Here is a 27,309-nt window from a genome sequence, read left to right on the forward strand (position 1 = left end):
GCTAAGATTGAAGTTAGTAGTGGAGCTGAAAAAATAGATACAAATTCAATCAGCCAGCCATAGCATCTCTTTTTCTAGAAATGAAGAACCTACATAAACAGTATGTGCCAATCACAACAAAAGAAAACCATACTGTTGGACAGATGGACAGACTGTGCTGCTTGCTCAGTTAGGTGGTTTTTCCTCCTTTTATTACAGTAGAGAATTCACTTCTCTCTTCCTCAGCAGCTATTACTAACTTATCTTTTTTCACATGTACACTCACGCTCCTAGAATAACAGGCTGATTGTAGAAATTACAACCCACTAACCATGTTGGCTGACAGTAAATCTGAAAACGGTAAGCAAACTGTCAGGAGGAGAAGCCTCAGCACTTCATTTATAATTCTCTATGGTCAGTTTTATAGCTCTCGTAATACAGTCCATAACCCGAGGTCTTTCTTTCTATTTTAATCTTAATAATGCCATAAAACACCATTGCTGCTGTGGTGGCTTTTTCCCGTTTGAAGGAAAAGGGGAAGAGCAGGTGCATGATAGTGAAAAATACTAGTTGAGAAATCAGAAAGGCAGAAATAAATTGGAACTGGATTTAAGTTTATAGACAAGTCTCAAGCCGATAAGAGAAGACTCTGTTCCTTCAGGGGCAGCATTTTATACTTTTAAGGGAAATTACAGAGACCAGTTCTCAATGGCTTAGGAAGATGTCATTTCAGAACTTTGGACAACTCCTTCACCAAGTGTTTCCTAATGCTGTGACTCCTTAATACAGTTCCTCACGTTGTGGTGACCCCCAATCATAAAATTATTTTCATCGCTACTTCGTAACTGTAACTGTGCTACTGTTACAGATTGTAATGTAGATATTTGATATGCAGGATGTATTTTCATTCACTGGATGAAATTTAGCACAAATACCCAATATGTCCAAAATTTAATACTGGTGAGGTTGGGGGGGGGGGGGGGGGATTGATTTTGTCATTTGGGAGTTGTAGTTGCTGGGATTTATAGTTCACCTACAAAGAGTGCAGTGGGTTAATGCACTGAGCTGCTGAGCTTGTTGACCGAAAGGTCGCAGGTTTGATTCCGGGGAGTGGTGTGAGCTTCCGCTGTCAGCCCTAGCTTCTGCCAACTTAGCAGTTCAAAAACATGCAAATGTGAGTAGATCAATAGGTACCGTTCCAGCGGGAAGGTAACGGCACTCCATGCAGTCATGCCAGCCACATGACCTTGGAGGTGTCTGCGGACAACGCCGGCTCTTCGGCTTAGAAATGGAGATGAGCACCACACCCCAGAGTTAGACATGACTGGACTTAATGTCAGGGGACAACCTTTACCTTTACCTTACAAAGAGCATTCTGAACACCACCAACGATGGAATTGAACCAAACTTAGCACACAGAATTCTCATGGCCAACAGAAAATACTGAAAGGGTTTGGTGGGCATTGACCTTCAGTTTTGGAGTTGTAGTCTACATCTAGAGAGCACCGTGGACTCAAACAATGATGGATATGGACCAAACTTGGCCCGAATACTAAATATGCCCAAAGCCTCCCTCCAGCCTCACATGCTCTCCCTCATCTGCACATGTGCACCACACTGCCATGCGCTGAGCATGCCTGCTCTTCCCTCCCCCCTTTGAGTCTCAGAAACATCCCCCAGCTTAACTGAGGGGCTGGCCAATCCCAGTAGATGTGGGCTTTTGGTGGGAGGATTTGCCGTCTGTTTCCAAAAAGGAAGAGAAGGACAGGCAGAGACCTTTAGCCTTCTCTACCAAAGAGACTCCTAAGACCATCAGAAATATATGTTTTCTGATAGTCTTTGGCAACCTTTCTGAAACCCCCTCACGAGCCCCCCAAGGGTCCCAACTCCCAGGTTTAGAAATGCTGCTATAAGAGTTTATTTGCCAAGACCGGGAAAGCAATGGTAAATTCCTTCTCTAAATGTTTTTTTCTCTCTCTAAATATAAGCTACTGTGCTTATTCTGTGAACTTCTAAGTACAGAGATTAATGTTTGGCGCACGCAAAAGGATCATCCTGAGAGCCACACTTTTCTTATTAAAGCAAATTTATAAGTAAAGCCTTTAATGAGGCAAAGCAGATTTTGGAGGGAACCCAAGTCTGGCATTTGGTGGGCCCTTCTACCCTGGATCAGGCAGAGGATGTAAACTTTCACTTCTAATTGAATAACATCTACATTGAATACAATTGAATACAACATGTAACAAACTACAAACTACAAAAACAATACACTACACTACACTACCAAAGAGATACAGAACCAGAAGAAAAACAAAGAAATATAACACTTAACCCAAGCATGGGCAAACTTCGGCCCTCTAGGTGTTTTGGACTTAAGCGGCGGAGGGGGAAAAGGAAAGGGCCAGAGGCTGTTAGGAATGGTGGGAGTTGAAGTCCAAAACACCTGGAGGTGCGAAGTTTGCCCATGCCTGGGTTAATCTTTGTACAAATCTAAACACTACTTAAATATATAACAAAAACTTCAACTAACAAAGTAAAGAAAGAAAAATGAAGATTTCCTACTGCCTTTTCTGTGGTTAAGCTCTCACTTCTATTTTATCTAGAAATTGTTGGGCAAGTGGTCTTATTAACAAAAGACCCTCCTCATAAATGTACAACAGAGTAACTTATCAGCAGCAGCATGAACCAGCACCAGTAGCCAAAACTGATAAAAAGAACAAAAACACAAAGACTGATGTTATCTCTTCCATAGGAGTCTTTTCCTTATAGCAAAATAATATGGTTGTACCATTTACAAGAACATGGTTTTCATAACACAAATAAATTTATCTGTATTTCCTTCTTTGCTTCCACACTGGGCTTCTTTCTTATGAAGATAAACAGTTTCACTCTCACAGAACCTCTTCTCACACCCAAGTTACACAGGAGCATCATACAGTAACTTTTTACACACAGCCTTCACCCATGATGGCCTTCAACCTGGGGCTTCTCTCACCGAAGCCTTCTCACACCAGGCCTTCTCATGCTGATGCCTACTGACACTGGAGCCTTCTCACACTGAGGCCTCTCTCAGACTGAGGGCAACTAACACTGATGCAAACTAAGCTACAATCACACATACTTATATTGAACTGCAGCATTTGCTAAGTCATTGCATCCATTTACCCCTTTCAGTGGTTGACTCACATTTTTGTAATTAAAAATACCTGGTAATTTTTTAATATTTCTGACAGAATCGACTCTGGAACTCCCTTCCACTGGAGATCAGAACTGCCCCTTCGATCTTAACATTCAGGAAACAGGTGAAAACCTGGCTTTGGGGACTGGCATTCAATGAATGAGCCATGATCCTGTGATATGGATGGAAGACGACGAATAATGACTTTGATGACAACTGACCACTGTAATCATATGATTGTATTTTTGCCATTTTAATTGTTTCAATGTTTTAATGTTTTAGTGTGATTTAGAAATATGATGTTTTAATGACGGTCTGTAATATTGATGTTGGAAACCGGCCAGAGTCCCTCGAATGGAGGTGAGAAGACCGGTATACAAAACTACCAAATAAATAAATAAATTGCACATCATCTCTGCATTTAATTGATGATAATTAAAATGAATTTTGTTTTGTAGCTTGCAGTATAATCGGCCCTTTATATTCATGTATTTCACTACCACAGATTTGTGAATTAGCAACAACTGCTTAAGTAGTTCCACCTCCTCAACCCAATCTGGCTTGGGATTTTGGGGTTCTCCAGTCCTCACTGAGCTATGAAGGTCACTTGGGTCTGTCATGCTCACTAAGTGTAATGAACCCTATATGCAAGCTGTTGTGATGATAAAGTAAGCATTGTAAGAGCTGTGCAGGATGCCCTGAGCTCAATGAAGGAAAAGTGGAATATAAGTATAAGAAAGAAAGAAATAATGGCTGGAGATAAGAAATCATATGCTACGGAACCAATAACAGAACCAGATCCTCAGGAAAGGTTCTTCTTTCAGTTCCATTACAGAAAGGTTTTTAGCTCACAACCTTAAAAACTATACAATTAAAACCCTATAAAATTATATTTTTAAATATCACAACACCTGAGTTATTAAAACAACTGAGTTAAAATCTCATTTAAAAAGTAAGTAAAAAGCTGTTACAAATAATTCAAATATTATGCAGTATCCTAGCTCTTCGTTTCCCTTTTGAGGCTTTTCTGATCCTTGAAGGATGCAGTTCCCCCAAAAGGAGAGCTCAGACCAAGGACAATGGAGACTAGCAATTTATTTTTGGCATCAGTCAGATTCCAGATGCCTCTGAGAGTTTGCAGGCAGAGTGCAATGGTGATGCCTATCTCCTGTTTGCCTATCCCAGCATCTGTTATGTAGAAGTTATGTTAAATGTTATGGTTTCATATAACGGTCATCACTTATTCCCAGTGATATATCACTCCTCCACAAATTCATCAAATCCTTTCTGAGAGGGCACCCAAGTCATCTTGGATGCCACATATGAACTTTGCATTATAGAGATTCGATACTATACATGGCTCCACTGTGTACACTATGTTGGCATTTTGTCAGGAGCATTCTTCTTAAACCCCATTACCCAAAACAGTGTAGCAGCTGGCTATGGTCAGACTATACCTCTTATTACAGATACCTGAAGAAAATACAATAAAGAAGGATTTCGGCTTGTAATGTGTACTCTCGTCTCATTTTCATTTCTGCTGGAAAAGGATTGGCATTTTTTTTTCCAACCTGCAAAACCTGGTCAGAAGCAAAATTGGGAATAAGACAGGTAGCTCTTACTGAAAGTACACCAGTTGTTTTCATCCTTCTCTTTTTTGGGCTAGGGAACCCCAGTAACATGTTGCACCTTCCTGCAGTACCCCAGCCTTCCCTTCTACAACCTCGTAAAAAAAAAAAATCAGTAACAGTAACACAAAATGAAACTTGCTATAAGAAATTGTATTGAAAACTATACATGAAGAAAAGTTTAATCACCTGAGATGATAAATGATTTCAGAACCTTTGGGGGTGTTTGCTGAATCCTAGATGAAAACTTGGGGCACTTCATATTTTTAAGTACTTACCAGCCAGTACTTAAATTCTTCAAACTTTAAACCTATTCAGGTATATTTACCTCCCCAATCTCCCCCTGACAGCCCAGATTAAATTTTCTTACTTCTGAGCTCTTTAAACCCATCAATTCATTCCTATAATCCGCTTTGAGTTCTTTTAAGGGAAATAAGGCCCTTCTAAAAAGAGGTGTGCATCCTTGGGTCTCTAATGGTGTATGACTGAGACCTGCGGTGATTAAACATTAATCAATAAAATGTGTTTTCAAGACCTTGCTGTAAACACAGACAAAACTATAAATTTTTTTTCATGTTAGGAGCGACTTGAGAAACTGCAAGTTGCTCCTGGTGTGAGAGAATTGGCCGTCTGCAAGGACATTGTCCAGGGGACACCCAGATGTTTTTTTTTTTGATAATTTTCATTAAGGGTTTCTAAAAGAGTACATCGAGAGAGTGTCAATCATTGACGTATCAAAGAATAAAATAAAGCAGTGGGGGTGTATGGGGAGGAAGAGGACGTGAGGGTGTAGATAGGGGCTGGGAGAATTGGGAAGGGTGTGTGGTATGGTAAAGAAAGGGTGTGCGTTGAGGGTGGAGGATGGAGACGAAAAGAGTTAGCAATATTATCTATTGATTCTAGCCCGTTGCGCTTATTAGTATAGATGCTAGCATGGTTTTCTGCGCGAGCTTCTCCTTGTTCCACAATTAGCTGGTATGAAGGTAATTTTTGACTAGGGACCAGTCGACTTTGGTTTTTGCCATTTTTTGCATGTCTTTCAAGTGTTCTGTTAGGCAGTCCATGTTCATTATGTCTAGAAGTTTACAAATCCAATTGTCAACTGTTGGAGTTTTACTGTTCTTCCATTTTTTGGCCACCACTATCCTTGCCACCGTCATCATGTGAAAAAGGAGTCTGTCCTTGTTTTCCTCTAGTACAAAATCAAAAATGCCCAGGAGGAAGTATTCCGCCTTCATCTCTTTCTTTATGTTCAGGATTTTATTTGTGATTGCGTGTACCTCCTTCCAAAATTTTTTGATCTTGTCACAAGCCCACCAACAATGGAAGAAAGTTCCCTTTTTTTCTGAGACTTCCAACACAGTCCCGACACTTTTTTATACCATTTTGCTAATTTACTAGGTGTGATATACCAGCGGTACATCATCTTGAGCCAGTTTTCTCGCAGGTCATATGAGTTTGTTCATTTTAGCTTTTTATTCCAGATCTCTTCCCAATCTCTTATGCTTATCGTGTGTCCTATATTTCTTGTCCATTTCGTGAGGCAGTTTTTGTTTTGGTGTTTCTCAGTCTTCCATTTTGGCGATTTCTTTCCTGTCTGTACGCATAATCTTATCCAAACTGTTTTCTTACTTTACTCTTTCTTTGCAGTTCCCTTTTCTAAGGGCCATAATAGCCATTCAGGAAACTTGGTTAACAGGGGAGGAGGACCCAGTAAAACTCCCAGGCTTCCAAAGCTGGGATGTACCGGCCCAAAAACTAAAAAATAAAGGGCGAGCTTCTGGTGGATTTTGCATTCTCATCAAGCAAGAACTGCAATGGGCGGGTGAGAAACTATACATTGGGAATAAATTTTCTCATCTATTAGTTGTGAAATTCAGATACAAGGATTTTGAAGTCATAATAGGCAGAACCCAGGTAGAATGAACACCAGCTCTGTGTATTACATTCTCCTACATGCAAATGGCACCAACTCTGAAATAAAGAGCCTAGCCTATATAAAGAGGGTCACCATGCCAGGGTTGCAATGAACATGGAAAATCTCAAAGGATGGCAGATGCTCATCTGCCATCCTCCATACAAAGATCAGAGAGAGATCTGAAAAAGAGAGACAGGAGGTTTATGCCTTTTCTTCCTTGCATGTTGAGTGTACACAGTGCAACCACACTGAACATGGCTTTTGTAGACATAACACAGATAGTAGTTAGGGTTCTACAGGTTATCACAACATTTCACAAGGGTTCTCTAATCACTTTAGCCATCCCGACTCCACTTTGAGGAGATGGTGGAGGGGTATAAATAAAGTTTATTATTATATTATTATTATTCCTCCAAGATGAAAAATGGGGAGCAAAGCTTATCTGCAATTCCTTAATTGACTGTCTCCAGCCATTTGGCACCAATACTGTTATTCTCTGTAAAGATGGCTACAACTGATATCACATGGTCACTATGAAAACAATAGACAGACAGCCTTTTCCAGAGCAAACAGTGACCAAATGGAAAGATCAGATCCAGCTCCACTAGGACAAACTAGGTGAAAGCTAAAGGCTCTGTTGCTAGGATTTTACATACTTCATATTGCGAAGACACACTTCACCCTTGCCACAGTCACACGGAACATGCACAAGCCTAGCAACTCTTTCCCAATTCTTAGCAACTTTTCCCTTTTGTCCCATGGGTTCAGTGTAGTTGCACTAAATACTGAAGGTGTTAGGCCTGTGGATTTATACTTTTATCGGTTTTATTTTATTTTATCAAATGTTATTTATGGTACGTAAATGTTTTAATTGTTCTTTGTTATTGTAGGCATCAAATTGTGCCATTTGTAAACCGCCCTGTGTTGCCTTTGGGCAGAGAAAGGTTGTATATAAATATGGATAATAATAATAATAATAATAATAATAATAATAATAATAATTTATAGGCCTTTTTAAAGCAGTAGTCTCTTAAACATGAGTAGAAATGGCGAACTAGATTTTGGGACCAGAAGTCAACCTAATTTAGAGAAAGTGCTCAGTTTTAATTGCAACTATCATTTTGTCAAAGGACTGGGCATCCCATTCACTTAGGGTCACCTAATCCTCAGATGTGTCACTAGAAGTAGCAATAAGATGCTCTCCAGTTACTTTCCTTACAACAAGGATTCAGGCCTGCTGAAAACCAACCCAAGCAAATACTTGTCAAAGCAATCTTAATTATCTCCACAGACTCAGATTCCACTGCACCTGTAGGGCAAAATGATTTGTTGCTCTGGAGCTCCCACGCTTACAGTTGGGCTGCTTCCAGATGGAGGAATCTCTGAGTATCATTCAGATGGTATTGTCTTGCACAATGCTCAGCACTATGCCTTCTGGGCCAGGTGAAGCCAACCTAATGCCATACACACAAAATTGGAAATGCCTCTTTCTTACACTTGTTCATGGGCAGCAAAAGACACTGCTAACTAGAAACACCTAGAATATGGTACACAAGGGCAATCAAGTGACATAGCCTGCAAGCTTGATTAGAACCAGTTCTGGATTGAGACAGCATAAAAGAACACACAGCATACAACCCAACTTAGAGCATTGGCTCTTTTGCTGTAAAAGATTAATCAATGAGACTTATAAGTCTGTGCATTGTAGTTAGAAACCATCACAGTGTGGCAGGATTTGGAGGTTACTCCCAAAATTTATTTTCTGATTCCCTGCAGAATAGAATGCCACTGGTTGACAACTTCATTCAGCAGCAAGATCTTAATGATGCAAGTAAGGATAAAGAGAAGAGATAATGCACAAGATTTGCCAGTTGACACATAGTTCAAACCAGACATCTGTGAATCAAACCTGTTGCTAGTTATCTCAGATTTTACACCAATCCTGCCCTGGCAAGTCAAGAGCTATTTAGATTCAACTGAGAAATAAAAAAGACCCAAATCTATTTTCTTCCAACATGCTGAGCAACTTGTTACCCTTCCACACAGCTGAATAAAATCCCACATTTTCTGCTTTGAACTGGAATATATGGCAGTATGGACTCAGATAATCCAATTCAAAGCAGATTTTCTGCCTTGATATTCTGAATTACATGGCTGTGTAGAAGGGCCCTGAGAGATGCTATTCAGTTCTCCTTTTATGCCTCCAAGGTCCCATCTACACTTCCATATCATTCCAGTTTGATCTGCACTATAATGGTCAGTGTAGACTCATAATGCAGACTCAACCACATTGAACTGGGTTATATGAGTCAACAATGCCATATAATCCAGTTCAATGCAACCAATCTGCATTTTGAAACTGGATTATATAACATTGTAGATGGGGTTCAAGTCTACTTGCTTCCAGCCCATTTCTAGTCTACATTTCTTTTCTTGGACTAAGCACCTGATAACTTTAGAGAGGGTTGTGAAGATTTAAGCTTCCTGAATAGTTTGCTGTAACTATGGCATTAGAAAGCATTTCTTCAATTTGTTTTCCCCCTCTTTTGCCCCCTGGCTCTACCTCAAACCCAACAAGGCTATTGGTTCCAAACTGAATACTATTTTAGAATTTCAAATCAATAATAGATGAATTGAAAGCCATTGTGGTGTAGTGAGAACTGATTTGGTGTAAAGGCCGAGTGTCAAACCAGCATTTTGGAGTTCCAGAATCAAGTCCTCACTAGGGGTGGATCAGCACTGCAATATAAAGCCGTTTGAACAAAATTATATAGCAAGTGTAAAAAGGTAAAGGTTTCCCCTGACATTAAGTCTAGTTGTGTCTGATTCTGGGGGTTGGTGCTCATCTCCATTTCAAAGCTGAAGAGCCAGCATAGTCTGTAGACACCTCCAAGGTCATGTGGCCAGCATGACTGCATAGAGCACTGTTACCTTCCTGCAGAAGTGGAACCTATTGATTTACACACATTTGCATGATTTCAAATCGCTGGGTTGGCAGAAGCTGGGGCTAACAGTGGGAACTCACCCTGCTCCCTGAATTTGAACCACCAACCTTTTGGTCAGCAAGTTTAGCAGTTTAGCGGTTTAACTCACTGCGCCACCAGGGGGCCCATATAATGTAGCTTGAACTGTATTATGTGGGTCGACACTGATCATATAATGCAGCTCAAATTGCATTATTTGGCAGTGTAGATCTAGGCTGAATTGCACAAACTCACTGAGTAACCTTGGACCAGTCTGAAACTGAACTATTTTACAGGATTATCGTGACAATTAAGTGTTAATATATGCAGTCTTTAGTTCATTGGATGAAACACAGAATATAAATGTAATATATAAATAAGGATGATTTTTTAAAAAAAAAATCACATAAAGTACACTGTTTTGCTTAAGTTTTTTTTAAAGGGGGTACAAAGACATGGCACAGAAAAGTGCTGAGCTCTCCCTGTAAATTAAGCCCCAGGTTAGATTGGCCATGAATCCTGGGGAAGTAAAGTTCTCCCCATTAAATACTTCAGTTCTATCTTGGGTGAAGGCATTTTCCATTACCATTGGTAAAAAAGGTGGCCATGCCCAGGATCAAATGTTGCAAGACAGCTTTGGAAAACATAAGATTCCCTTTCACTTCTCAGATTTTATACACTTTCAGGCTGCATCCCTTCCAGAAGGCAATATGCCTGGCCTGTGTAGGTTGGAGATAAATGCAGCTTGAGGACAAATGTGTCATCCCACTCAATAAAGTCTAAGTTACAGCTACCACACAAGACTTGGCGTTCTCCTTTGCCACCCCGCTGTGTGACGGATTTACCTCAGGCTCTTGACTCGTCATGTGCTAAGCAAGTAAATTAGAGTCACTGTGAAAGCTGCAGGACAGAACACACATTCCGCTCTGACTATCACTACTGGGAGTCTGTTTAGGCCAAAGGACGGGTTGTTTAACTTTGAATGACAAGATCTGGGCTATTTGTTAATCTGCATTTATGGGTGCTGACCAACATAATGTTTCAGCAGCAGCTATGTTAGTTACTTCACTGGTACAAACTTATGATCAACCTGATTTTTCAGACTGCCTTCCTCAAACTAAGCAGCTAGTGTATACCTAATTCTTTGATTTTCATCTTTTTATTTTAATTTATTATGTGAACACACATATATAGCTGCTTATAAAGTAAATCGTATTGTTGAAAAAAATCTGAACTGTTTGAGCAATCACAAAACTGTTTTAAGGATCTGCACATCACACAAATATAGCTGTGATTCCGCTTTGACTACTATGACAACAACACATGGAATCCTGAGATTTGCAGCTCAGAGAAGAGCACTGAGAACTCTGCAGTGCAATTGTGGGGAAACTTTAAAAAAGAGAGAATTATCATTTAGAGAGCTCTAGTGCCTATCAAACTACAAGCCCCAGCATTCGATTAGTTGCAGCTATGGCAGTTGAGCCCCCGGTGGTGCAGTAGGTTAAACTGCTTAGCTGCTGAACTTGTTGACTGAAAGGTCGCAGGTTCGAATCCGGGGAGTGGTATGAGCCCCAGCTTCTGCCAACCTAGCAGTTTGAAAACATGCAAATGTGAGTAGATTAATAGGTACTGCTCCGGTGGGAAAGGTAATGGCATTCCATGTAATCATGCCGGCCACATGACCTTGGAGGTGTTTATGGACAACGCCGGCTCTTTGGCTTAGAAATGGAGATGAGTACCACATCACAGAGTAGGACACGACTGGCCTTAATGTCAAGGGAAAACCTTTACCTTTACCTAGTTCAATGAAGCAACAGAAGAGATCTTTGGCTAAGACTTTGAAATGCACCTCCCCAAATTGCAAATCGCAAGGCTTCGTGGATGCTGCTTGGCAGTGAAAATGAAAATATTTGCATGTTTTCATTTGTGCATGAAAATGTGCAAATGTGAGTAGATCAATAGGTACCGCTCCGGTGGGAAAGGTATCAGCGCTCCATGAAGTCATGCCGGCCACATGACCTTAAAGGTGTCTATGGACAATGCTGGCTCTTTGGCTTAGAAATGGAGGTGAGCGCTAACTCAAGAGTCGGACATGACTGTACTTAATGTCAGGGGAAAACCTTTACTTTTACCTTTTAATGGCAGTTAAAGTGGAAAATGTGTAATGTGGAAGGGTCCCTATTGAGGTGAGATGCAAGGGCAAACTGAGCTCTGGTGACAGTCTTCCCAACACATCACCTGGCTTTCTGCCATGTTGATTCACAATAAAATATCTACCATTCCTGATCAAGTTTGGGGAGTGAGAACCAATATGAGATTATCTAACAAAAGCTGAGTTCTTTTCAGATATGTCCATCTAGATTTTCATGGCAGCCCCAACACAGAGAAAATTGCCTTCTATGGCTATGTGGCTGTGTAAATCTATAACGATTCCTTCTTCCACTTCCCTGTTTGACTGAACATTTTCATTGTTTCTGTTCTGGGAAAGAAAGCCAGAATAAAAGTCAACAGTCTCCCCTGGAGCCAACAAACATATTCTCAAAGTTGGTGCTGAGAACTTTAGTGGCTATGGGAGATTAATACTTTGCCATCGAGCATGTGTTGCTTTGTTGCCAGGGTGACACTTTTGACAATTTTGGGGTTGTTCCATTGTATCCTCAGCCTAACAAAAACTGTTGGTCACGCTCTTGCTTAGTTGTTCTCTTCTAAGCAAAAGATAACAGTTTTAGTACCATGGTTTTCCTTTAGATTACTTTATCAATAGGCAGATCTCTTTGGGGTGAGGTTTAGGCTTACAGTGATAATTTCTCTTTGAGACCAGTGGATCCAAATAGATTCCCAAGAGCTTTGAAATAATTGAATTAGAACTTCTGCTGAAAACCTGACTGATCTTTGGGATGTGGAAAAGATGCAATGGCTCTGCTAGCATATTGTACCAAGCCAAGTTTTATACAAATTGCATAGGAGATTACAATACAATCCAGAATTTGTCTTCAATTCTAGTGTATTTCAAGGTGGGTTGCTCAGAAAACAAGACAAGTGTTTACAGGTACACACAGCTGTGAGTTCAGAATTAGCAACACACCATGATTTAACCAAGGTAGTATATGAACCCATCAATAAAGAATGGTTATGGTTTATAGCTGGCTAACAAACCATGGCTTGTGTTCAGGGACAGATTCAGGAATAATAATCACAACTTTGCTTACGGTGATGTGTAGGCTTGCCCAATTATTCCTAGGGACAGGCAGTCTTCAAGTTACGAACAATATAGGTTCTGTAGGTTTGTTTTTAAGTTGAACTTGTACGTAAGTTGGAACAGGTACATTTCTTAAGTGTAACTCTAGCCAGATTGATAGGTAGGTAGGTAGGTAGATCAAGCAAGCTTTGGATAACATAGGGAAGGGTTAACACCCTATGGCAGGGGTTCTCAAACCTTTTAAACAGAGGGCCAGGTCCCAGTCCCTCAAACTGTTGGAGGGCCAGATTATAATTTGGAAAAAAACATGAATGAATTCCTCTGCGCATATCTTATTTGTACTGCAAAAAACTTAAAAATAATACAATAATTAAACTAGAGAACAATTTTAACAAATATAAACTTATTAGTATTTCAATGAGAAGTGTGAGCCTGCTTTTGGCTGATAAGATATGATTGTTGTTGTTGTTGTTGCTGCTGTTGTTGTGTGCTTTCAAGTAGTTTCAGACTTAGGTTGACCTGAGCGAGGGCCAGGTAAATGACCTTGGAGGGCCGTATCCAGCCCCCTGGGCCTTAGTTTGAGGACCCCTGCTCTATGTTGTGTGTTTTGCTGTCTGTGCCCCTGTTCAAAAGATTTCACTTTACTTTCTGTCTTTGTCATAATTGGATTTTGAAAAAAATGGCTTGTTGTTGAAACAAGTATTGGTAACAAAGCCTCAGTGGAGGCACTTTGTCCCCAAGATACCTTACAGGAGTGAATTCCCTTTCTAGAGTTAGAGTTTGTTTTCCTTTCACTTCCTGTTGTTTCACCCCTGTTCTTAACTATAAGTCATATGTAAGTCAGATGTTTGTACTTAGAAAAAGTGGCTTTATTTATGCAAAACAAAATACATGGTGTAATGGATGACGACTGCAAAATAGAGTGAAGCAGGACAGGAGGGTGTAAGAAAACAAGCAATCAGGAAATCATGACAATTCAAGTCACAGTCAGTGAGTATAGGTAAGTAAAGGCTCACTCGAAATTTAGGGGAGGTAGTTGATGTATTGAATACGTAGATGGATTTAGCAATGGAACGATTCGGGACCTGCCTATCTTCATGATCGCATCTTCCCCTAAGAAGCAGCACACACTTTAAGATAATCTGGGGATGCTCTTCTCTTGCTTCCACTGCCCTAAAAAGATCGGTTGGTGGGAATGAGGGAAAGGGCCTTCTCTGTGGTGGCCCCTCGGCTCTGGAACTCCCTCCCCAGGGAAATCAGGCAGGCTCCCACTCTCTCCATTTTCCGCAAGGAAATAAAAACTTAGCTGTTCCATTGTGCCTTTGATTAGGCAGTTCACCATAGAATTCCCCAACCTATCCATCTCCTGCACTTTAACATGGTCCCTTTCTGGTACTTCTAACATTTTAATAGCCTAAGGACATTTGCCTCCTAGCCCAGCCCTTTCCCTGCCTCTTCTTAGGATTCACTGTACTTTGTAATGATGAACCGAACCCAGCACTTTATTTGCTCAGCATAATAGCTTTTAATCGTTTTTATAATATCTGATGTTATGTTTATTGATGTTTGATATTGCTTGTTTTTCAATGCTTATTTTAACTGTTTTGTTGGGCATGTCCCTCTGTTAGTCCCTTCAAGGAGATGGAGGCGGGGTATAAAATAAAGTTGTTGTTGTTGTTGTTGTTGTTGTTGTTGTTATTATTATTATTATTATTATTATTATTATTATTATTATGGTCTGGATAAGTAAAAGGAAGTTCAATCCAAACATGACAGATTGATGCTAGAAGTTTTGTTGGCTTTAGAAAATTATGTTCAACTTATTTGAGAAGGGGTTTTCATCAGTCATGACTGGTAAATGAGTTCGACTGAGAAAAGCAATGCAGCAGTGCTAGATGCAAAAAGTCTGCCATCAGTTATCTACGCACATGTAACCTCCATGTCAAAAGTATTGCAGTTTTTTTTTCAATGGAACTACCTATGAAAACTACCTGCAAACTTCAGTTTGTTCAGAATGTAGTTTCTAGGTTCTTGACCAATACCAGTCAGGGTATATCATGCAGGTTCTTAAGCACTCATTGGCAATTAATTTTCTTTTGAGTATGAAAGCCCTACATAACACGGGACTTGAATATATAAAGGACAACCTACAGCCACATGCATTTATACAAGATCTTTTTCAGATATCCTGGGTTCCTTAGATGTGGTAGGTAGATCCCCAATGAAGGTTTTTCTTTTATAGACTAGTGGTGACTGTGGATAAAATTGTGTTATATCAGGTTGAGGATGCAAAATGTTTAGGTGAGCAAACATGCCCCCCCTCCCCATTCATTTTTGAACAGGATATATAATTTGAATACTGTCATTATTTTTTGCTGAAAACATACAAGGTCTGAACCAGTAATAACAAGGTGTGCTTGATTTTCAAATGTTTTTTTCAAACCAAAATTGATCCAGGACCTGTTCAAATTGATAATAGGGAATATACACTATGCCTCTTTAGAGTTAAGTTTCTTAGGGAAGTTGTGCAATCTCATGCCTTGGATGATTTCAGGAAGCTTAGATGAGAGGCTCCTGTGGTGCCTATTCAAACATTTCAAGAAATCAGTGGTATTAGAAAAAAAGAAAAAGAGAGATGATTTGAGCAGGAGGGAGACAGATTTGCATAACATTAACCCTTAGAGTGGCAATTTTATTAATGTGTATTCTCTTAAAAGTGGACTTCCCTGTGGCCCGAGAGTCCACTGCCCATACATATACCTTGTACAAATGCAATACCTGGAAGCACAATATCTACAGCAATATAAATACAACTTCGCATTTTAAAAGGTTTGTAGATTTTTAGACTCTAAGCATTGCTCACTTGCCCTCTTTTATATTAATCCATTAACATCCTCCTTTAAACTTTCAAGCTCAAAAGTGCAGTGTACATGAATAACAGGTTGGAATACATATAGCTTTTTAGTAGAAGTGAAGGATAGTGTGGGATTCAGATGACATAATAAATTATTGGGAGAGAAGCAAGCTAGAAAAGAGAAAGAACATATTTTCAGATAACATTGCAAACAGTAATGGGAATTGTGGAGTCTTCTGAATATTGCAGAATTGTTGTTCCCAGCGTGCCTCGCCACTGGCAATACTGGTTATAACTGCTGAAAGTGTCAATTAACTCACATCTGGACAGCCACACAGTTCCTACCCCTGTATAATCAGATTCCCCTTGGAATCAAACTCCCTTGGTTTGCTTAGTCTCTTCTATTGCAAGTAGGATTGACACAGCTGTATCTTCTCAGACAGTGTCATTCCCACCAGCTCCTTTATCAAATCAAGTGAACTATGTAGTCAAGACCCTTGAATTTATTTGAAAAAAGAGAAATATAAACACAACAAACAAACAAACCAACAATGAAGTCAGCCAGTGAAACTGATAGGCAGAACATCCAGGCCAGATAAGAGGAGATACTTTGTCCAATATGCTTCACCAGCATGCTGTATTTGTAATCACAATAACATTTCAACACTGCAAGGGGCTTCTTGACAGGAAGAACAGTTTGGCAGTAAAACCACACCATCTCTCAGTTGCCTACAGAGATGGTGTGGTTTCTTCTGGATGTCTTCAAAAAGAGGCTGGGCAGCTACCTGCTTGAGCTGGACATGTGACACTGAACAGAGAGTTGGACTAGGTGGCCCATAATATCCCTTCCAACTTTCTATTACATTCTATGAAGATGTAATAATGTCCATCCGCTTGAACAGCTTTTTAAAAAAGGATTAGACAATGGATGTGGTCATCATTATTATGACATTTGAGTCAAATGGAATCTCAGTGTACCAGTCTCTATAGCAGCAGAAAATATTTTCACCTCATCTACTACATAATATCCTTTCATATATTTTGATATGGATATCATGTCACTTCTCAGTCTTCTCTTCTCCAAGTTAAACACACTCCCAACTTCCCAAAGCTTTTCTCAAATGGTTTGGTTTCTACTTTGGTTATCTTTGATGTCCCAGCTTGTCAATCTCTGTCCTCGGCTGCCTCTCCAGAACTGGGCCAGGTACTCCAGGTGAGCTCTGACCAAAGCAGAACAGGGTAGGATAACTATTTCCCGTAATCTGGACACTTCATGCATGTTGAAGAACTGTATTGGGATTTTTTTGACTGCACATCACACGTTTAAGTTAGTGGGCGACAAAACCCCTTAAATTCCTTTCAGGTGTACTGTTTTTAAGCCAGGTATCTTTCACCTTATATTTGTATATTTCAGTATTCTTGCCTAGATGTTGCACCTCATATTTATCTCCGTTCATTTTGTTAGTCCTAGATGTTGCACCTCATATTTATCTCTGTTCAGTTTTGGCCCAGCTCTCAAATGTGTAAAGCTTAGATCTGCCCTCTGGGGTAATAGCTATCTATACTCTTAATGAGAGATGCCATATGCAAATTTGATAAGCATGCATTCTATTCCATCATTTAAGTAATTTATAAAGATCAGGTACGACACTAATCACGTCATTATTCACTTCTCTCTAGGATGAAGAGTAACCATCAATGAGCATTCTTTGAGTTCAGTCAGCTAACCAACAATGACTCTACTAACAGCCCACAGTTCACCAGCCTACATTTCATCTCATGCCCAAACTGTCATTTTCTCTAGAAGGAATTCTCTAGCCACATTTTGAAGCAGGATGGCAGGTTGGATGGATCCCTGGCTTGATCTTAGAGAACTGCTTTAAAGAAAGTTCTGCTACACTCAAAATGCTGCTCAAACTATGTCGGCACATCTTAGTAGATAATATTAGTACAGTATGTTTGCAAAGGTTCAATAGATCTAATCCTCAACAAAGTCCTAGTAATGTATAAGTCTGGCACAGAATTGGAAAAATATACTTTTTAAATACAAACTTAAAAAAAAAACCCAACCAAAAACCAGACAGCATCACAAAAAAATGCCAAGTTCTTGTTCAAAACATCTTAAATTCTGTTTTTAATCAATGCTCTTCTTTGACAAAGTTTCTATGATTTCAGGTTGAAGGAGAAAAATCAAACAGAAAAAGGAAATAAAAAGAAGATTGCAAGCTTGGAGGGGATGTCAAAATCATACTTCTCAGTTGAGTCACTCCAAACCTGAAAATGGGACACTCCTCAGCACTTTTAGTATAACGCACCAGTCATCTTACCGTGAACGTTGCCAAACGTGATTGTTTCCACCCCTTGATTGGCTGCTTGTTGCACTCTGTTCAAATAAAAGAGACCCAGAAAGGAAGACTAGTTGTCACACAAATTGTAAAGATCCAGTCAAGATTTCCTGAAAATGATGATGATGATGATGATGATGACTGGTCTTATCAAGCAGGATTCCTTCTATGCACGTCCTAATTCTGCTAATGTAAAAATCAATGACCAGGGTTCTCCCACCGCTCCTTCAAGGCAAGTCTTGGACGTAAAGCGCCTGCAAGAAAATCCGGACAGTCCTTAGACTTGGTTACAAGGCAGAACAGGTGCCAACTGGTGCTCATTTGTAACTGTAGCAATCACAGCTTGCCAAAAACTCTGGAATGCACTTGACATTAGACCTGAGAGAGATAGATAGAAGGGAAGTCATCTCACACTGTCCCCTGAAGACCGTGCCTGAGGTCACACTCAGATGACACTCACTAGGAGAAAAAGTAAGTCCACTGGAGTGACATGGAAAGAAACAGATCATCCCATCTGTCTTTGTCTAGGAAGAAAAAAAATCTTCATTCAGGAGTGGAAAAAGTGTATTCATGGGTTGAATGCAACCATTAGAACCACTTTGAGCCCCGAAGCACCCCCATTTCTTCTTGAAAATATTGCCCTCCTTTAGAGGAAGGGAGGCAATTTCATCATGGGAGGGGCATTTTAGGTAGTCAACTGGAATTCAAAGGGCTACTGGGATAAAAATAGCTTAAAAGATAAAAATGGGGTTCAACAGGGAGCAGTGTTCCAGGGTCTCATGAAAACATAAAAACAGAATGTGGCCCTCAAACTTCCACGTATGCCTTAATTTGAAATGTAAAGGATGTGGTTATTAATTGGTACAGGGTAGCAGCTCTGCACATGTTCAGAACCACCATTAATATTTCCACACTGCAAGGCCACAATTTCAAGGAAAAGTTCCAACAGCAATTGAGCTTAGTCCATTTCCACCAACTGTGGATTCCTTGGGATAGTTTACTCAGTCCATGCCTATTAAACCCAACTTGGCTGGCAGTCCAATCCAGAGAGTATCAGGGGAAAGAGAACATTGGAAACCACCCATGTTAATTGTTGCAATTACTCTTTGGCACAAATTGTTCATTAGAAGACAGTAAAGTACAAAGCACAGATCCAGACAGAACTCGACAAAGAGGTGTGTGTTTTGGACTACAATTTTGAAGTTTTAAAACTGAGAGGTTCTGTGAGTTGTAGTCCAAAAAACAACTTTTCTAAGCCTTGGCTTCAGAAGTGACTAAACAACAGCATGTGACATTCTGATAGATGTACATGCAGCACCAGTTGTAAATCAATCTTCCTGACAGGACCATCTTAAAATACTTGGCTCCTCAAGGCAAAGATGGTTCTGCTGTCCACCAATACAAAAGCTGAAAGGATTGGCTCAGGTTCAGGCTATTTGGCTGACTGCATCTCCTTGTACCAACCTGCCTGGGCCCTGAGATTTTCTCTCGGTCCCACCTCCATCTCAAGTCTGGTTGGTGAGAACAAGAGAAAGGTCTTCTCAGTGGCTGCCCCTCAACTCTGGAACTCCCTGCCCAGGGAAGCAAAGAATGGCCCCCTCCCTGTTGTCCTTCTGGCACCAGGTTAAAACCTTTTTATTGAGGCAGGCTTTTAACAAAGAAAGTTTTAAAAATCAAGTCAGGGGCTGCTGTGAGTTTTAGTTTTGAATATGTTTTAATGTTTCTAACTGAATTGTTTTTATAGTAATTATATTTAATTCTGTTTAAATATTTGAAAATTATATTGAAATGTTTTTAACATAAGCTGCTTTGAATATCCTTTGTGGAGAGAAAAAGTGGCATATAAATAAACATAATCCTACTACTACTACTAATAATAATAATAATAATAACAACAGATTGGCAGCTGAATCTTACTTCAACACTGACAATAAGACTATGTATTGCACTGCACCTGAGAGCAGTAGGCTGGTTAAGAGTGCACAAAACTGATTGCCCTCCATGAGACATGGATGATCAGGCAGTGCAGAAATATAGTTGATTAATTTCTGCTGTCACCCCTCACTTTGTGCTGGCTGAAGCTAATGTTCCCTTCTGTCAAATGGTAGGATAGGCCCTACTTACAAAGGAAGAATTAAAAGACATTTTCTATCATATTTTCCAACTTCTGTAGATCTTAAAATAATTATAATCCCACCTGCCAGTCCTGGTCTGGTTGGTTTATTTATAGAGTTCTCAGAGATGTAGTCCCCAAAAGTAATTTCTCCTACCTCTGGGATTCTGTGACTGCATCTTCCAATGGAGCCATTCTCTTACTGAACACAGGGAAAACAAATAAACCTCAAAGCCACTGAAGGAAAGCATTTATTTAGTAGGAAGCATGATTACCTCCATTGACTCTATTCAGCAACAGAGCGAAAGAGATTGAGAGAAAACACTTTCTACTTAGAGAGACATTTGGCCTCAATTCACAGAGAACAGCATCTATTGGCAAACACATTGTGTTCTGCAACACATCTACAAATGTCTGCCAAATGTGGTTTATACGGAAGGTCCCCCCACGTTGCCGCCGTCACCACATTTCCACCGACTCATCTAATAAATTGGAGGCAGCAAGTACTCTGTTGCTTAATAAATGTGATTAAGCCCCAATTTCACTAATGAGGAATCCTAAAGGAACAAACATAAACATAGACCCAGCACAGTTAAAAACCCAAAAGGACAAATATCTTGTGGAGACTGCCAAGAATATACATATACATACACACACTTCATCTTTAAGTCACAAGCTGGAGGTCATAGGATCCACCAAAGATACCAACACTTTTACAAATCAAAAAGTTAAATGGCAAGTCAAGGGTTTTTATCCCCATAACTGAACAATATATGAACTGAGAAGAACAATTCAAATCTCCAAACAGAAGTTCTCCAGAGAGTCAAAGGACAGCCATGATCAAAGGGAAGTCTGAAATCTGTTAATCTGAAACTGTATTTTGTCAATTCTGGTAGGATGTAACTGCACCAAAGCCTTCATGGGATGACAATTCCTTGAAACTTTTATATGTCTGGTAGATCTTGGGAGTTATAACATCCCCCACCCTCAAAAGCTAAAGTTTTCAAACTTGGATCCATATTACTCTATTTATGGAATAAGGGAAAACTTTTCTATCTCTTTTTCTACCTTCTCCCCTACAATTTTATGGCGTTCATTGTAGTTATACCTGCCATTTCAGCACTTTTAACCTTGTACCCCTCTCGCCGGCCGAACCAGTTTTATTTAATATGTCTTGATGTATTGTTATTGCTGTCTCGCTAATTTTTGATTTTGATTTTGATCTTGATTTGCTTTTGCTTTTGTGATTTTTGATTTGCTTTGTTATTACTTGTTATGTTTTCTATTGTATTGTGTTTTATGGCTTCGGCCTGTGTAAGCCGCATCGAGTCCTTCGGGAGATGCTCGCGGGGTACAAATAAAGTTAATAATAATAATAATAATATACCATTCACATCTATAAATAGTCGTTTTCTACCCTCTAGGCCCCAGAAACCTCCACAATAGGCTCACATGAGGGTTGCCACAAGTTGGAAATGATTTGAAGACACACAATAACATATTTTACAGATGAAAATATGGGCAGTTGTGGTCAAGATGGCAAAAGTTATTAAGGAAGGAGAAGACCCAAGGTAGAAAAGGCCACTGCAATTGGCTTTTGCTTGGGAAGGGACTTCACTCCTTCTCTGACCGCTGCTCAATTAACTAAGTGCAAACTTCTCTTGCACTTTGAACTCATTGGCGGGGCCTGAGGTCAGCTGAGGACAAAGAGAAAAAGTGAGAGGAGGGGATAGAAACTGGGACATTTAATAAGCAATGGTAAAAGAGGGAGACAGAGTATTACTCAGGCCAAGTCGGGACAGATGGAGCGTATGCATGTTAAGAATAACTATACAAGAATTTCTGCCCGCCATCCAAAGTGGATTGAGGGACAGAGACAGGGAGAGGGAAATTCCTAGGCAGCCAACTAAAACTGAGGGCTAAAATAAATGATGCATTAAATGCAGAAACCAGAAGTATAAAACAAATTTCATTTTTACCCTCAAATAAGACTATGCGGACCTGATCCTGACTGGGCTATTTATTGTGTACAGATAGAAGTTCTAACCTTCCCTTACTTTAAAAAAAATCATCTTCACATAAGTCCCCAGAAAAAGAAAAGGCAACATTATGTTACTACCAAAATTTCTCCTACCCACAACTGCCCATATGGCTCTACATACACATTAATATATGTTATATAAAAGGGGTCTAAATACTCTAAAGAAGGCATGGGGAAACTTTGCCCTCCAGGTGTTTTGGACCAACTCCCACAAAGCGTAAGCTTAGACTGCTGAGGATGAAAAGAAAAGGGCCTGAGGCTGTTAGGGATTGTGGGAGATGAAGTCCAAAACACCCGGAGGGCCAAAGTTTCCCCATGCCTGCTCTGGTTTAGTATTTGGAAGGAAGACTGCCAACTAAAACCAGGTGCTGTCAACTATATTTCAGAGGAGGGAACTGGCAAAACATTCCTTGGCTAAGAAACCCCTATGAAATTCATGAGGTCGCCATAAGTTGACAGGTTATTTGAAGGCACACAGATACACAGACACTGGTGTGAATTGATGTGTTGGTTGAATGTATTTCAACATATTAATGTTGTTTAAAAATATTTAGCATTTGTAGGCAAACATAGTTTTAAAAAAAATTACATTCTTATGACACAGAACTCAACTGATGGTCCATTTTGAGAGATCTTGCATTCTTTCACTTTTGCTAAAAATCTTATAGGCCGACAATTGCCGTCTATCTATTGTTCAATGGTCAAAGATCTTACTCCCTTAGCTTTGCAGATTTGTGTACTTTATAGACATCAGCTTCAAGAAAGTGTATTTCAGAAATATCACCAGTTTATAGGTGATATTTCTAGTGTATACCTAGTGCTTGGTGATATACATTGATATAGGCTTATCATATTTCTGAAAACACACTTTCTTGAAGCTGATGACTGGAAAGAAATTCGATTTATAAAAATTGGGAAAGGAAATGTATCCCTTCTAGGTAGAATTGCTGTAATAAAAGCAAATGTTTTGTCATGGATTTATTTCTCTTTCAAACAATCTCTACTATAAGAAACATTTGTGGAATGGCAGAAAAAGGTTTCATGATTTGTCAGGCCAACGTTGTTTATGGTGTTTGCATTCATGGCTGTCTTTCTTGGGGGGTGTCAAGGTATACCCCTCCCCCCCCCCAGCAACCACCATGAACGTCAATTTTGAGCCTTAGGCAAGGATGAATAAAACTTTAATAAAATAAGAGAGTTGCACTTTGGCACATGCTGCACTACATGATTCTTCTGTGGCTAATTTAAAAAGATGATATAAGGCATCCCTACAAACAGTATGAGAAATTTACCCTACTACAAAAACAAAGTTCGCAGTTAGGAGCGCTCTGTGTTTTCAATATCTCCATTGGTGTATGACTGTTGCATTTGTTGTCCTCTCTTGACCTCAGTTCTTGTATCTACAAAATGGGCAAAAGGGTGATTGATCTATTCCACAAGGTTCTTGTGGAAAAGTGTTATAAGTGGTTCTTATAATAAACAAAACACAAAGCTCTAACAGAAGTATGAACAGAAATTGCTAAAAGGCGGGTAGATGGGGACAAAACATTGTTGTTGTGTGCCTTCAAATCATTTCCAGTTTATGGAGAACCTAACTCTGGACTTTCTTGGCAAGATTTATTCAGAAGTGGGTTGCCTGCATACACCCAATATTTAAAAGAATTGGTTAAATTTAAGTGTTGTAAATGATCCTGGATTATCTATGACAGCCGCATTTCTTCCCCAGAAACCTGCCAATAACAGCAAGTAAATTTACACTGCAAAATTGTTAATTTGGTGACAACTCACATTCCAGTTATGAAATCAGTGAATAGCTTCAGCACAGTTGTCTTTCTTCCTAAGCATATTATGGTTATCTGCAAACAAAAATATGACCTGGCATATCTCTATCCACTAAGGAGACAACAAGGAACAGTTGTGCTGAAGCCTTCCTTTCCTCCTGCCAGCAGCTCTGCCAATTGCAAGCACTTCTGTTGACAGACCCTTTTGATTGCTACAGTACTTTTACAATTGATGGCGGTGGCGCACTTCCCAACATCCACACCACTTGAGGCTTAAAATAGACAGTGGGCGTGAAACCTGATGTAGCCAACCATGTGAGCCAGCCTCCTCCAAGAGCTCTGTTCAGCTACTACGAGAATATATTTTCTCCCTCCCTCTCCCTGCATACCCCATCCCTGAAATTAAATCTCTCTGAGCTCTTGTGAGATGGCAATCAGCTCTCTTGGAAGCCGCTCATCAGCATAATAAAGACGTGTGTGACCTTCACTGGTGACCGGCACATAAATACAGAAACGATTAGATGGGCGTTAAAATGTATGACTTGGGGCTTTTAAAGTTCTAGGAAGTCTCCATTGTGACCTCGCTGCTTACAATAATAATATTTCTCAGCATTCTTACCCTTTGGTCTACCCATTCATCATGCAGGGCCACTTATGGGCTGGATATTCCAGAGAAAGAGTGGGCAAAATGTAATGACAAACCACATGTAGCCCCTCAAGGCCATTTAGAAGGGCCTTGGGTCTTCCCAATAAATACAGGGACCTCATTAGATGGGCTGCTGGAATTGCCATGCATTCTGGCAAATCTAGAGGTGCCCAGCGTAGGGAATCCATCGCCCCATGATTTGCATTGCTCAGCTTTCCCATCCCATGGAGGGGAGGAAGCATCCCTCACCCAGATTCCCCCCATTGACTCCAGCTTCCCCCCATTGATGGAGTCCCACCGGAAGTAGTTCTACGTCATAAAGCTATAGAGGAACCAGTGCATGCCGCTGAAAAGTACCCCATCTGATGAAGTGTGGGCCAAGCATACATATACCCCAGCAGTCTTAATTTGGCAGGGGCACTCATGGTTAAGTCTCTGCCATCCCACTTTTCAGCATACCTACACAGGCACTTGAACTCAAGGTGGGTAAGAATTGGTTTCATGGCATTTATATAATACATGGGACCATCTCGCTCTAAACACAGGACACAGCTGATTAATGCAATTGTACCTTGTGTTAAGTAAATTCAGGGGATGCTCCAGAGCCCTGTGTTAGATGAAGTCGGGGAACGCTCCAGAGCTTCCTCGCACTTTAGGATGTGTGTGAACAGTGGAGCCAGTTCTGATTTGGTACTGGCTCTGCTATTCAAGAGGAGGTGCTGCCATTCTGCACCTCCTCTTTTCCTACCTTCTCTTCTCCACCTCTGCTTACATCACCAAAGGAATCTAACCACAGCCAATAACAACAACTTTGCATTTCGGGGGGGGGGGGGGGACTATATGGGTGGTTGTTTGGTAATTTATAGTTTATAACATCTAGATGTATCTCTTGTAACTCTATTTTAGAGCTCATTCAGACCACTGAAAAAGCCCTATATGTGTCACACCTCTTTAATTTCCATGAATTTCTCAGACTATTAGTGACATTTTAAACCCAGGGCTGGAAGCTGCCCCCCACCCAGGATCTTTTTTAGCTTCATGGCACACACATGCACCCAACCGTTGTTCTTCCTATGCCTCATGTTAATATCACATTTGGATTACCTCAACACATTCTCCCAAGGCTGCCTTTCAAAAAGGGCATTGAAATTGCAGCTAGTCCAAAATATGGCAACCAGGTTGCTGGTGAGAGTTGCATTTATTGGCGGCACACAATTCAGCTTTGTGAATTTTTGATTTATTATCATAATCCAAGGTACTAAAACCTTATGTAGGGTTGAATCAGGTTCCAAGGACATTTGCCCTAACCTTTATGAGTTTTCAGGCTCAGTAAGATTATTAACTGGGGCCATCTTAAGTGTCCTACTAATGTCTGATGTGCTATTTGTTTCTATTAGAATAAAAATTTGCATCTTGCTCCCAGAACCAGCTTCTATACTTTGCTGTTGTTCTCTGTCTTCAAATAGTTTCTGACCTTTGGTGACATTAAGGTTCTTCGTTTCAGAATGTGTTCGGAAAAGTTATGCCACTGGCCTCCTCTGAGGCTGAGAGAGTGTGACTAATCCAAGGTCACCCAGTGAGTTTCAAATCTTGATATCCAGAGTTTGTCCAAAGCTCAAACCACTACACCACACTGGCTCCTAGAATACCTAACATCATTTTTAAAGAAGAGATCCAAAAGGATCCCAAAGAAACACAGTCCAACTGATGTAACATCTGTTTCAAGCTTTGCTGAAGATGACACAACAAAACTGCTGCCATGAGACACATCTCCAAACTTACCAAGAGTTTTTATTTTTTGTCTTTTGGGGAAGTTTGAATAGCACTATCTGGAAGACATTGTATTATCTGTACTTCAGGAGTAAAATATCCCGATAATCATCAAATGCTCCTAATTAAACTAGATAGCTCCCCAAATGGGATGGTGACAAATAATGATATTACTAACATGACCATCCTGAAAAGCATATGGCAGTGTAGGCTCATATAATCCAGTTCAAAGCAGATAATGTGGATTATCTGATTTGATAATCTGGATTATATGGCAGTGTAGAAGGGGCCTGAGTTGATACTGTCACATATGTATGAATGGTATGTTCAATAATAAGGGCATTTCAGCTCAGTAGGAATGATGCATGCCTCCAACTGTCCCATGCCTCCAACCGGCAAGGACAGTACTGACAAATCCTCTACTATTCACAATTTTTTCAGATGGGAGCTTTTAAAAGCTCCCGGCTTCTCTTTTATCATTCTACCATCTTTTGCTTCAAAAGCTGTAAATTGATTTCAGAATTAACTCAGAGAAGGGATGGGGAGATAATAAGGGGAAGAATCTTACTCCTCCCTGTAGGCAAAAGCCACAGTAGCCTCTCCTAGCTTGTATATTTTTCCTCATTCATAACTATAGCCACAGTTTGGCCACACTCAAACATGTCCCAATTTTCATCTGTGAAATGTTGACGGACATGGGTAAGCGATGCTGTCACCTCATTCAAATGACAACTGGTTTTTCAAGCATTCCCATGTTGGATACATTTTTGAAAGTTTATTGGGTCTCAAATGGGCTCTCATATAAAAAGGGACAGTGGGTGTCAAGAACAAATGAAATTGAAGAGTTAATGTTATGTTCTTTGGAAAAGAATCCACTATGATATATTTAACAGT

The 27,309-nt window shown here is 40.1% G+C and overlaps 1 protein-coding gene across 3 annotated transcripts in view; it reads right to left on the reverse strand.

Annotated features, from left to right (window-relative positions):
• ZNF385C (zinc finger protein 385C) overlaps window positions 1-27,309 on the reverse strand; it is a 202,130-nt gene that overhangs the window by 135,428 nt on the left and 39,393 nt on the right. Inside the window, exon 1 of one of the 3 annotated variants that reach the window (XM_060781153.2) lies at window positions 18,047-18,161. The exons of the other annotated variants lie outside the window; for them this stretch is intronic. The gene's annotated coding sequence lies outside the window, so the exon portion shown is untranslated. Of the gene's footprint in view, window positions 1-18,046; window positions 18,162-27,309 lie in introns of those variants that run through there. 3 annotated transcript variants of the gene reach the window in all.

This window comes from Anolis sagrei, chromosome 6 (genome assembly GCF_037176765.1).
Source record: "Anolis sagrei isolate rAnoSag1 chromosome 6, rAnoSag1.mat, whole genome shotgun sequence".
Taxonomy (NCBI): Eukaryota; Metazoa; Chordata; class Lepidosauria; order Squamata; family Dactyloidae; genus Anolis; species Anolis sagrei.